Source organism: Panthera tigris, chromosome A1 (genome assembly GCF_018350195.1).
Source record: "Panthera tigris isolate Pti1 chromosome A1, P.tigris_Pti1_mat1.1, whole genome shotgun sequence".
Taxonomy (NCBI): Eukaryota; Metazoa; Chordata; class Mammalia; order Carnivora; family Felidae; genus Panthera; species Panthera tigris.
Window position 1 is genome coordinate 16,662,522 of NC_056660.1, and position 10,868 is coordinate 16,673,389.

Genomic DNA, 10,868 nt, shown 5'->3' on the forward strand with positions numbered 1-10,868 from the left:
TGCATGATTCCATTTATATATTACACTTAGCAAAGGCAAGACATAGGTATAGAAAACATATCAATGGTTGCTAGAGAATGAGAGGTAGAGTATTTGAGAGGAGAATTTTTGAAAGGTGCTAGCACTGCTCTACGTTTAGGGTGCCTGGATAGTTGGTTAAGCCTCTGACTTTTGATTTCAGCTCAGGTCATGGTCTCAAGGTTTGTGAGATCAAGCCCTGCCTTGAGCTCTGCACTGGCAGTGGGGAGCCTGCTTGAGATTCTCTCTCTGCCCTTCTCCCGCACACTCTCTCTCTTTCTCTCTCAATACATAAATAAATAAATCTTAAAAAAAAAAAAAAAAGCTGTTCCACATCAACATAGTTGTGCTGGTTGCCCAGCTGTGCATTTGTCAAAGCTCATAGAATTGTATGTTTGAGAGGGTGTGTTTTGATTTGTGTGAGGTATACTTCTATAAATCTCACTAAAAAAAATTAAAAACCTTTATTTTATAATCATGCATGATGCTCTAAGAAGGTTACAATATCACATCTGTAGTTTTTGTACCAAAAATGTATTACCTCAATCTAGTCATGAGAAGACAAAATGAGATTGGGGGGGGGGCATTCCACAAAACAACTGGGCAGTGAGCCTCAAAACTATGAAAGCCGTGAGAGTCAGAGAAACGCTCAAGAATTTTTACAGACTTGAAGAGACTAAGGAGATCTGACAATGAAATGAAATTTCAAGTTCTGGCTGCTGGACAAGAAAATGTATTAGTAGGACAACTGGCAAATTTGAAGGTCTGTAAGTAGTTAATAATATTGTATTCATGTTCCAAAGCAGGCTCCAGATTCTGAGTTGTCAGCACAGAGACCTATGAGGGGCTCGAACCCATGAACTGTGAGATCATGACCTGAGCTGAAGTCGATGCTCAACCGACTGAGCCACCCAACAGGTGCCCCTTTTTTTAAATAACAAAGTTTAAAAATATAAATGGGCCAGAATTTCACTTTCTTCGTCGAATGTATTAGATGGTGGTAGCCTTCCCATTAGTAACAATAGGTTTGTATAAAACTTTACAAGTTTTAAAATGACATTTTAAAAGCATCATAGAGCTGTGGAATCAAAAAGCACTAGATGACCTTAAATACCAAGCAAGAAAAATACTTCCCTACATAATCACTGCTGGCCCTCTTATTTCCTATCCAAATCTGCCATGCCTAGGCACGAACTGAGCATCAAGCTTTTTACTGACAGAGAAATATTCTAAAAAGAAGACAAAGCAACTGAGATTTTGATGGTTATTTGGGTTGAAATCTAGAGGGTGCTCAAATAAATTGCCTATTTTACCAACTAGGACATTTGCGACTCTGAAGTGTCACAGGAGACTGGGAGTATAAACCTACTAGATAGGGTCAAATCTCCCACAGTCTTGAGGCATGACCATTTTCAGGATTCTAGGTGTCTGTTGTTATAACCATCCTCTAGATATTTCCAGAGATCCTATACTTTTTCTTTTTCTTTTTTTTTAAGTTTATTTAATTATTTTGAGAGAGAGAGCACAGGGGAGGGGCAGAAATAGAAGGAGAGAGAATCCCAAGCAGGGCTTGAACTCAAGAACTGTGAGATCACAACCTGACCTGAAATTAGAGTTGGAGGCTTAACTGACTGAGCCACCCAGGAGCCCCTTTCTTTATAGGCCACAGATCTCTCTAAAAGTAAGAAATATTACAAGTATTATGGGCAAAATAATTAAGTCCTCTAGAGATGGTCTGAACATGCAACTGACACAAAGTCGTACCAGAGGGGATTGCAACAAATCCGTGAGCATTCTCTTCCTCAAGATATTTGTCACATGTTGAGTCCATATGTATGACTGGCTTAAAAACTAACTTAAAATATCCAAAGACCACAACTTCCATGGCAGAAGAGGAAGGAACTACTGGTTTTTCTATGAAGCCCATGTGGGCCATACCCAAACTGGAAAAGTAAAAGCAGAAGGAAATTTCTCACGGATTTACAGTTCTAAGAAGACAAAGTCTTGCTAGAAGGAAAGATGAGGCAAATAGAGATAGATGTCACTTGAGTCTAAGTAAAACTGCCACCTTGCCCTGACTCAGCTCAATTATAATAACACTTATATAATCACAATATTATCATATCTGCCAACAGAGGAAAGTGTGAACTATACCTAGGAAAAAATAACACTGATTGTTGTCTCTATAATTCCTTAAACAATGTACATGGCATGGAGTTAAAAAACCTCTATGGATACTATATATACTATTTATTCATTTACTTACTTTTTAAGTTTAGTTGACACACAATGATACATTGGTTTCAAGCGTATGACTTAGTTATTTGGCAAGTTTATACATCATGCTGTGTTCACCATGGTGTAACTACCATCTGTCCAATTACATTGTCATTATAATATCGTTGACTATATTCCTTATGTTGTGCCTTTTATTCCCGAGATTTACTCATTCCATAACTGGAAGCCTGTGGAATAGAACTTTAAAAATAACTATGATTATTAATTTAAAGTAAATAGAGGAAGAGGTAGGTGAAAATAATGGGAAAAAATGAGAATAAACAAAAAGTAAGACTCTCTAAAACAGTTGGCAATCTGAAACTATAAACAGTACATGAAATTAAAAACAGCAGACTAGACATGGCAGAAAACAGAATACGTGACATTGGATTCCAGTTAAGAGAAGATATAAAGACTGAAAATAGAGAAAACTAAAAAATTATAAGACAGAATGTAGCCTAAGAGATTTATACAATATAGTCAAAAAGTCTAATATGTGTATAACTGGAGTCCCAGAAGGAAAACCAAGACAGAATGGTAGAGAAGCAATATTGAATACATAATGGGCAATAATTTCCCACAGCTGATTAAAGAGTCAATGACCAGATTGAAAATCTTTATGAATCGAAAGAAGGCAACAATGAGGTTCATCATAGCAAACCACTTAATACCAAAGACACAGAGAAAATTCTACTTACAACCTTCATCTTCAAGAAAGTAACAATCTCACACATACACATTTTCAAGTGTGTATAAGGCACAGACCAAAATGGGTGACAGGTTGGGGAATAAAGCAAGACTCAATAAATTTCAAACAATTGAAGTCTCTGATTTACAATGGAATTAATCTACAAGTAAAGAATAGAGGGGCACATGGGTAGCTCAGTTGGTTGAGCATCCAACTCTTCATTTCATCTCAGGTTATGATCCCAGGGTCATGAGATTGAGCCCTTAACAGGGCCCACTCAAGATTCTGTTTCTCGGGGTACCGGGGTGGCTCAGTTGGTTAAGAGTCCGACTTCAGCTCAGGTCATGATCTTGCAGTTTGTGGGTTTGAGCCCCCTTTTGGGCTTTGTGCTGACAGCTCAGAGCCTGGAACCTGCTTTGGATTCTGTCTCCCTCTCTCTCTGCCCCTCCTCTGCTTGCTCTCTCTCTCTCTCTCAAAAATAAATAATAGAAACAATAAAAAATTTTTAAAAAGATTCTCTCTCTCCCTCTGAACCTCTTCTCTGCTCACACTCTCTCTAAAATAAAAAAAAAGAATAATAATGATAATAGAAAAGCAATGGGAAAATCCCTAAACATTTATAAGTTAAATAAGATACTTCTAAATAATTACGGGTCAAAAGAATAATCTCAGAAGATATAAGAAATATTTTAATTTCATAATAATAAAATGATAGCAAAGGAAACATCGCAAAATGTGTCTAAAGGACTCAAAATAAATGGATATAGTATAAAGAGGAAATATTGAAAATTAGTGATATAAGCTTCCATTTCAAGAAGCACAGTAAAAGAACAGCAAATTCAACTCAAAGAAATTAAAAACAAGGAAATAATATAGCGAACAGCAGAACAAATCAATAAAAATAAAAACAAACTTACATTACAGAAAATCAATAAGGATAAGGCATATACTCAATACGAAAAAAATGGAAAAAGACTTGAGCTGGAACTCCACAGAGAAAGATATCTAAATAGCCTATAAATATGAACAGTTCCTCAACTTCTTTAGTCAAGAGTGAAATAATTCAATTAAAACCACAGTGAACCCCAATTAAAACTACACAGTGACCAGAATGACGAAAATTAAAAATGCAGACAATAGCACATAACTCTGAGGATGTGGACTACAGAAATTCTCTCACACTGCTTCGGGAAATTACCAGTACCTACTAAGGCTAACCATGTGTATGCCCAATGATCTAGAAAATGCCACTCCAAGTTGAGTATTTACATTCCTCTACAAAGACATGTACAGATGTTCATTACAGCACTCTGCAGCATAGCCAAAAACTAGAAAGTAGCCAAAAAATCGATCAAAAATAGTAGGCATAAATACATCATGCCGCGTTCGCACAACCGGATGCCCCAGAGTAATGAGAACGAATGAAGACCGTTACACGGAAGAGATGGACGAACCTCACAAACGTGCATATTGTTCAAGAGGAGCCCGACATAAGGGAGTACTTGTTACAGGGCTGCATTTACACGAATTGCAAAATCTAGCAAAACTGAAGACTGTATATTTACAAGTTCGTATATGGGAACTAAAAGTTTAAAGAAACTGAGGAGAAATATTGCAAAATCCAAGACTGTCCAAGGAAAGAGACTCAGGTGCTCACACTACTTACTCTTCAACAAGTATGGTACGCCATTTTTAAAAATGCTAACTGAGCGATCTCTTATAAAAATAGGCATGCTTTATACATTTTCAAAATGAAAATGATATCTTAGTGCTATATGAAAGAAAAGTGTAAATACTTTTTAAAGTTACTCCAGTCTGAATCAGAGAGCAGACATCAGTCTATACTTCCAAGCTCATTGATATAAAACAATACCACCATAAAACTTGCTACCAGGGTTACTCTTTAGAGGACTGTATTGAAGTTTTCACGAGAAGCGAATATGGATTTTCTATATTAAATAGAACTTACCAAAACTGCAATACCTGGAAAATTACATGGGAATTAGCGAGGTGCAGTGTTGCAAACTATAAGAACTTACAATTTCCTGGTTAACAGAGTTTGAGGCATAGAATGGTAAGAGATGAAATTCAACAAGTAAAGAAAAGATTGATTATGGAGAACAAGAACCTTGTCCCATCTCAGGAGCTAATACTTTATCCGCCGTGTGCTGGGAAATCACTGAATCCTTTTAAAAATTTTTATTTATTTTGAGAGAGAGACAGAGAGAGACAGAGAGAGCGTGATTGGGGAGGGGCAGAGAGAAAGGGAGAGAGAGAATTCCAGGCAAGCCCCGCGCTGTCAGCGGGATCATGACCTGAGCTGAAATCAAGAGTCGGACACTTAGCTGACAGAGCCACCCAGGCGCCCCGTCACTGAATCCTTTTCAACAGAGAACACCCATGGTTGGATGTGCACTTTAGGTAAATTAATCTGGTGGCAATGTGGAAGCCTAAATATGAAATGCTAAATAGCAACAGATTTTCTCATTCTAAAAGAGGCTACAAAAACTAGAGTGATAATTTCTTCTTATATTTTTTGAATCTCTGTGTAGTTTAACTTTCAAAGACTCACTAGTGCCAACAGAATAACATTCAAAAGAAGATCATTGCCAACATCAAGTCCTTCATTCTCTTTACCACGATTATTTGCTGGTGCAGTTTCTCAACTCAGAGTCTAAGGACCTCAAGACTCTTGTTCTTGTCCAAGAGAAGTCAATTTTCTCGTCTAGTGAAATTTCTCTCCTCTGCCTTTCCCTCCATTAGCTATTTCTTTCTTTGTGTGAGTTAATCTCTTCTTCCCCTTCGGTCCCTGAAAACTATGTTTAAACCTCTATTATGCGCTTACTTTATTCTATCCTACATTGTACTCAGTTGCTTACACCCTAGTCTTTCTCATGAGATTTTGGCATTACTCTATGAAACACTGTCACCCCCTCTGCTACCTTATACATTATGATTGTTCAATAATTTTGTAATGAACAAACCTCTATATGTTAGCCTGGGAAATAAGGGTTTTCGTCTCTCAAGGGAATGTTTTTAAAAATTGCTAAAATGGGTTATATTTATAATATACACTGGGCACATAGCAGACATTCTTTCAGACCATACAAGCTAAAGGAAGGCAATACTGCCCCCCAAGGAGGCAAACTTTGGTCTGGAGGGAGTTGGGAAACAAACAAACAAACAAAAAACTTAAATATTAGATAATTTTTAAACCTCCAAAGGGCCAGAACACACTATGGTATTAAAAATTTCACAGGCTAGAAATGATAATGAAAAAATACCTTAAAAGACTGTATATGGAGTGCAATTTTTTTAAAGGTTGAGAAATATTTTCCTAAGGACATAGTAGAGAACAGACAGGTAATATGCCTACTCCAGTGGAGGTCATGTTGTAGAAAGAAAATACAGACCAAGAGACGAGTATGGAAGCAATATGTGAGATGGTGAACAATGCCCTAATTAAATCAGGGTGAATAAACAGGGTTTTGAGATAGATGAACAGAGAGGTTGCTTTAAATTGGAAGGTTAAGATTGGCCTCTCTGATGACAGAAACTTTAAAATGACTTGTATCTAAATTTATAAAGAGCCGAACATTCTAAAGTGTAGGGGAAGGGAATTCAAGGCAGAGAAAACAGTATAAAGGCCCTAAGTTAAAGATTGGCTTGTTATATTTGAGGGGCAGAAAACTCGTGCTTATGAGGCAATAGTGGGCATGGGAGTAAAGTCATAAGGCGGTTCTTTTTAACTTGGGGAGATAACAGCATCCGCTTACACTAATGGGACTTAAGTCTCACTGCAGATTTAACACTGGGAGGAAGGAGAAATGCTGGGCTGCTATCCTTGGATGCAATAGGGGAGGAGGGCTCAGTGCACAATGTGAGGATTGATTTGAAACCAGCTCATGAATATTTTCACTTATGGTACGGTAGGCAGGAAGGTTTGTGCAAATGCTAATAGGTAGGTGTTCTCTTCTGAGTGCTTGTATGTTCTGAGTAAAGTAGAAAACAAGATCATCGGCTGGGTGTGCGGACTGGGGAGGAGGTGTTGTAAATGACATGGGAGGGGTGGTTGTAATATAGTCTTCTAGGAAAAGGAGTCTATGACCTAGAGAATATGGAGCAATTGCCTGGGACTTAAACCGTTCGAGGTCTATAGTGATGAATTTAAAATGAGAATGTGCATGGTGTTCGCGTCATTGTCTCCAGTCACATTCAGTCGCACGGATGCAAATGCATGATGGACAGACATTTGCTTTTAACGACGGTTGTGGTTTTGACGAGCAAGTCTAATGAAAGGAGAGAAGGACAAGGATATAAAGCATAAATGCAACGGAATGACTCTAATAATGATCGACTTAATGAGGACTTAAGTCAGACAGGAAGACAAAGTAGGTACCGAAGAAGTGAAAAAGAGTGAAAGGTAATGAGATCGATGAATGGCCCCTTTGGGTTAAAGGACTGTAGCACTTGAGAGACTGGGGAGAAATATGCCAGAAAAAAAAAAGGGGGTGGGGGAGAGGAGCTGTTCAGAGAATGGTATGAGTGGAACTGAGATTCTAAAGCAGTTGCGGTTACTGGTAATGACAAGGTCTATGTAAGAATTCAGGGAATGGGAGTGAACGGTTGAGGCAGGGTGGAAGAGGGCACACTAATCGGAAGGGAGGAGTTCAAGGAATTGATTTATAGCATTTTTGTCTCTAATTCACCCTCCATATATTTATTGAGGTCATTGGAAATTAAGATAAATCATGTTGAGATGGTGAGCCATTAAAAAAAGAAATCGCTTTTATACCTATTCTGTTAAAGATGAAAGCATATCACAGGAAAGAGTATATTTTGACTATGGTTGGGCTGTTATAAATTCAGACAGAGTAGGGAGTGGGAAGATGGAAGGAATGTCAACGGGCACTACTGATTTAGTGACATAGACTGTTCAGCTGCCCGATCAGAGTGTGTGTATCAACACGCAAGGAAAGGAAAGTCCCATGAGGGCAAAACAAAGGGAGCATGGGTAAAATTATTGAACACTAAACTGATTTTTTCAAAAATACTTTTAAATATAAGCAATTGGCTTCAGCTCTTCTGATTGCTCTTCATATTTGATATGCATTATTCAATGAGTAGTTAAAACCTACTTTAAAAAATCATACTATGAAGTATTCATTCCAATTGCAGCCAAGCCTAATCTCATTTCTTATAAATGTTTAATGTTTTCTACAAATTTAAAATAAAGATAAAGTTACATTGTAGTTTCTGGATCGATTGGTTTTAGCAGCAATATATCCATATGCATGTATATAGAGAGAGACATACATACCTCTCATTGAACACATAGGAAAATTTTATTATGATGTTTAATAAAAATATTATAGCTACTCCTAATTTTAATACATAATGCTTTCTTCCCATTATTCCCAAATGAAGAACAACATAATTCAATAAACACACGCAATGCTCATACACACTTACTGAAAGAGGCCTTTTATCATGCCATTTGCTTTATCATAACTAATAATTTTTAGACACACATATGGTGTTACTAAAAATTAAGTAATGAGGGGCATCTGGGTGGCTCAGTCGGTTGAGCGTCTGACTTCAGCTCAGGTCATGATCTCACGGTTCGTGGGTTCAAGCCCCGCATTGGACTCTGTGCTGACAGCTCAGAGCCTGGAGCCTGCTTCAGATTCTGTGTCTCCTTCTCTCTCTGCCCCTCCCCTGCTCATGTTCTGTCTCTCTCTCTGTCAAAAATAAATAAACATTAAAAAAATTAAAAAAAATTAAATAATGAAAAAATATGAACTTACATTTGTATGACTTACACAACTGGTAATAGATCACATTAAATGTAAAGATTTTAATCCCAACGGCTTTCAGTTGTCTCTCTAACAAGATACTTACCATAATTTAATTTTCAGTGTTTCTATAATATTTACTGAAATTGTTTGAACATGTTTATTTGTGATGGAGTCATAATGTTTACCCATGAATATGTGAACAAATGGAAAAGCAAGCCTCATGCATCTCATTAAAAAGCAAATATCCAGTAAAACTTTTACTTAATTTGTATTTATTAAAGTTTTTGATATATATTTTTATCATTTCCATTCATGGTTTACTACTTGTACCAATTCAGAAGAAAAAAATTAATGGAGAGCATTATGATTGCAGAGAAATTTAGGAATATAGATGTATGTTTGTGTTGTATAGAAATACGAAAAAATGATCAATAAAAGACTTTCCAGCACAAACTTTTATTACACTGGATAACATTCTTTAACATAAATGAAGTGAAAGCAAGATCGCCAACAGGAAAAAAAAATTTTTTTATTTTCCAATGGCTGAAGAAGAACTTGGTCAAGTACTTTAAAAATAGGTAATGGTTTACTTCAAAACACCACGGTGTTTAGATTTCATTGCATACATTGAAAAAAAGTTATGCAAATGGATTATTTTTTAAGTAATAATATTTCCAATTGGATGGAAACTATATCTTTTGCAACTATTTAAACTTAAAAGCCTATTAAAAATTGTTTTGATATTAACTTGAAAATCTGTAGGGAATACCTATTTGATCAAAATTATCGTAGCGGGTACATGAATATTTGAAGACGATTGCTGTTAGGAAATTCACACCTGACCTCTGGCTATAGGCCTGATCATTTTGTTCACATCGCGTTCCCTTCTTTAACCAATCCACTGATACATTGACAAGCCTGACTTCTTGGTCAGTCCTTATAGACTCTTGTTCCTCTCTTCACTGATCCTCAGATTTCAATGATTTCGCTGATAGCTCTTCAACTTTGTTTCCAAGTAACCCCTCTGGTCTGTGAAAGGGCTTCGTATTTTGTCCTTATAGTTTCAGATAGAAAAGATTTTCTAGAAAATCTCTATAGGAATAACATATAACTTCACCTCAGTCTTTTCCTGCTTTATTTTTCAACATATGTTTCTTTTTTCCTACAAGACAGAGAAAAGAAGAACACTGATGTATTAAATATCCCTATACTGAGGCTTACCTCCAAGCTCTCTGTGTTTTAAAATCCTATCCTGTCTAATTAGTGCCTGGTTAGTCACACTAAGACACAACCTATATTTTGCACGTTTTATCTCTAAGTAGATTCAAGTGAATATGATTACATGGTTACAAATTATATACATGCAAACCTAAAACTTGCATTTGGAACTCCTCTTGATTTACAAATTCTAATCTGCCTAGAACATGCAACATGTTTTATCTCGATCTGATGGAGTCAGCTTAGGCTGCTCCTAATTTAGTATTTGTTCTCTTGGGTAAAACAGGCAGGCATTTTGTTGAAGTATTGCTATCGCATAGGTGGCCATTTGTTCTCCAATAGGCATTTTCCCCTTTTTCCATGGTCTGGACTTATTAGTAGCTGGACTTCTTAATATCCCAGTAAAAAATGACAGTTCCCAGTAATGACATCAGCAAGAATGGCAGAGCAAAAAACCTAAAAAATTCTCTCCACCATAAAATCTATGAAACCATTGGTAAAATCTTTCCAAATAAACCTTTGTAGAACTCTGGAAATTAACTTGAAGCATACAACAATCAAGAAAACATTTGTCCAAGAAGAAAAAAGGCCGAACCTTGGTAAGAATAGTATTATGGCATTTTAATTCGTCCAACTCCCATACATCCTTCCCAGCTCTGTGGTATCCTTCAAAACCAACAGCTTTATAATTACATTTAAACCAGTAACCTAGAAGCCACTGGAGGATGACTGGGGTTGGAGCTCTTCCAAAGCCCCAATCTTAAATAACTGTCTGTTTTCTCTGTCTGGAAAATCCCACTCACAGGCTTGATTTTTGTTTTGTTTTGTTTTTTACCTGATTCGGAGTTTGTTCAGTGTGGTAGTTTCTC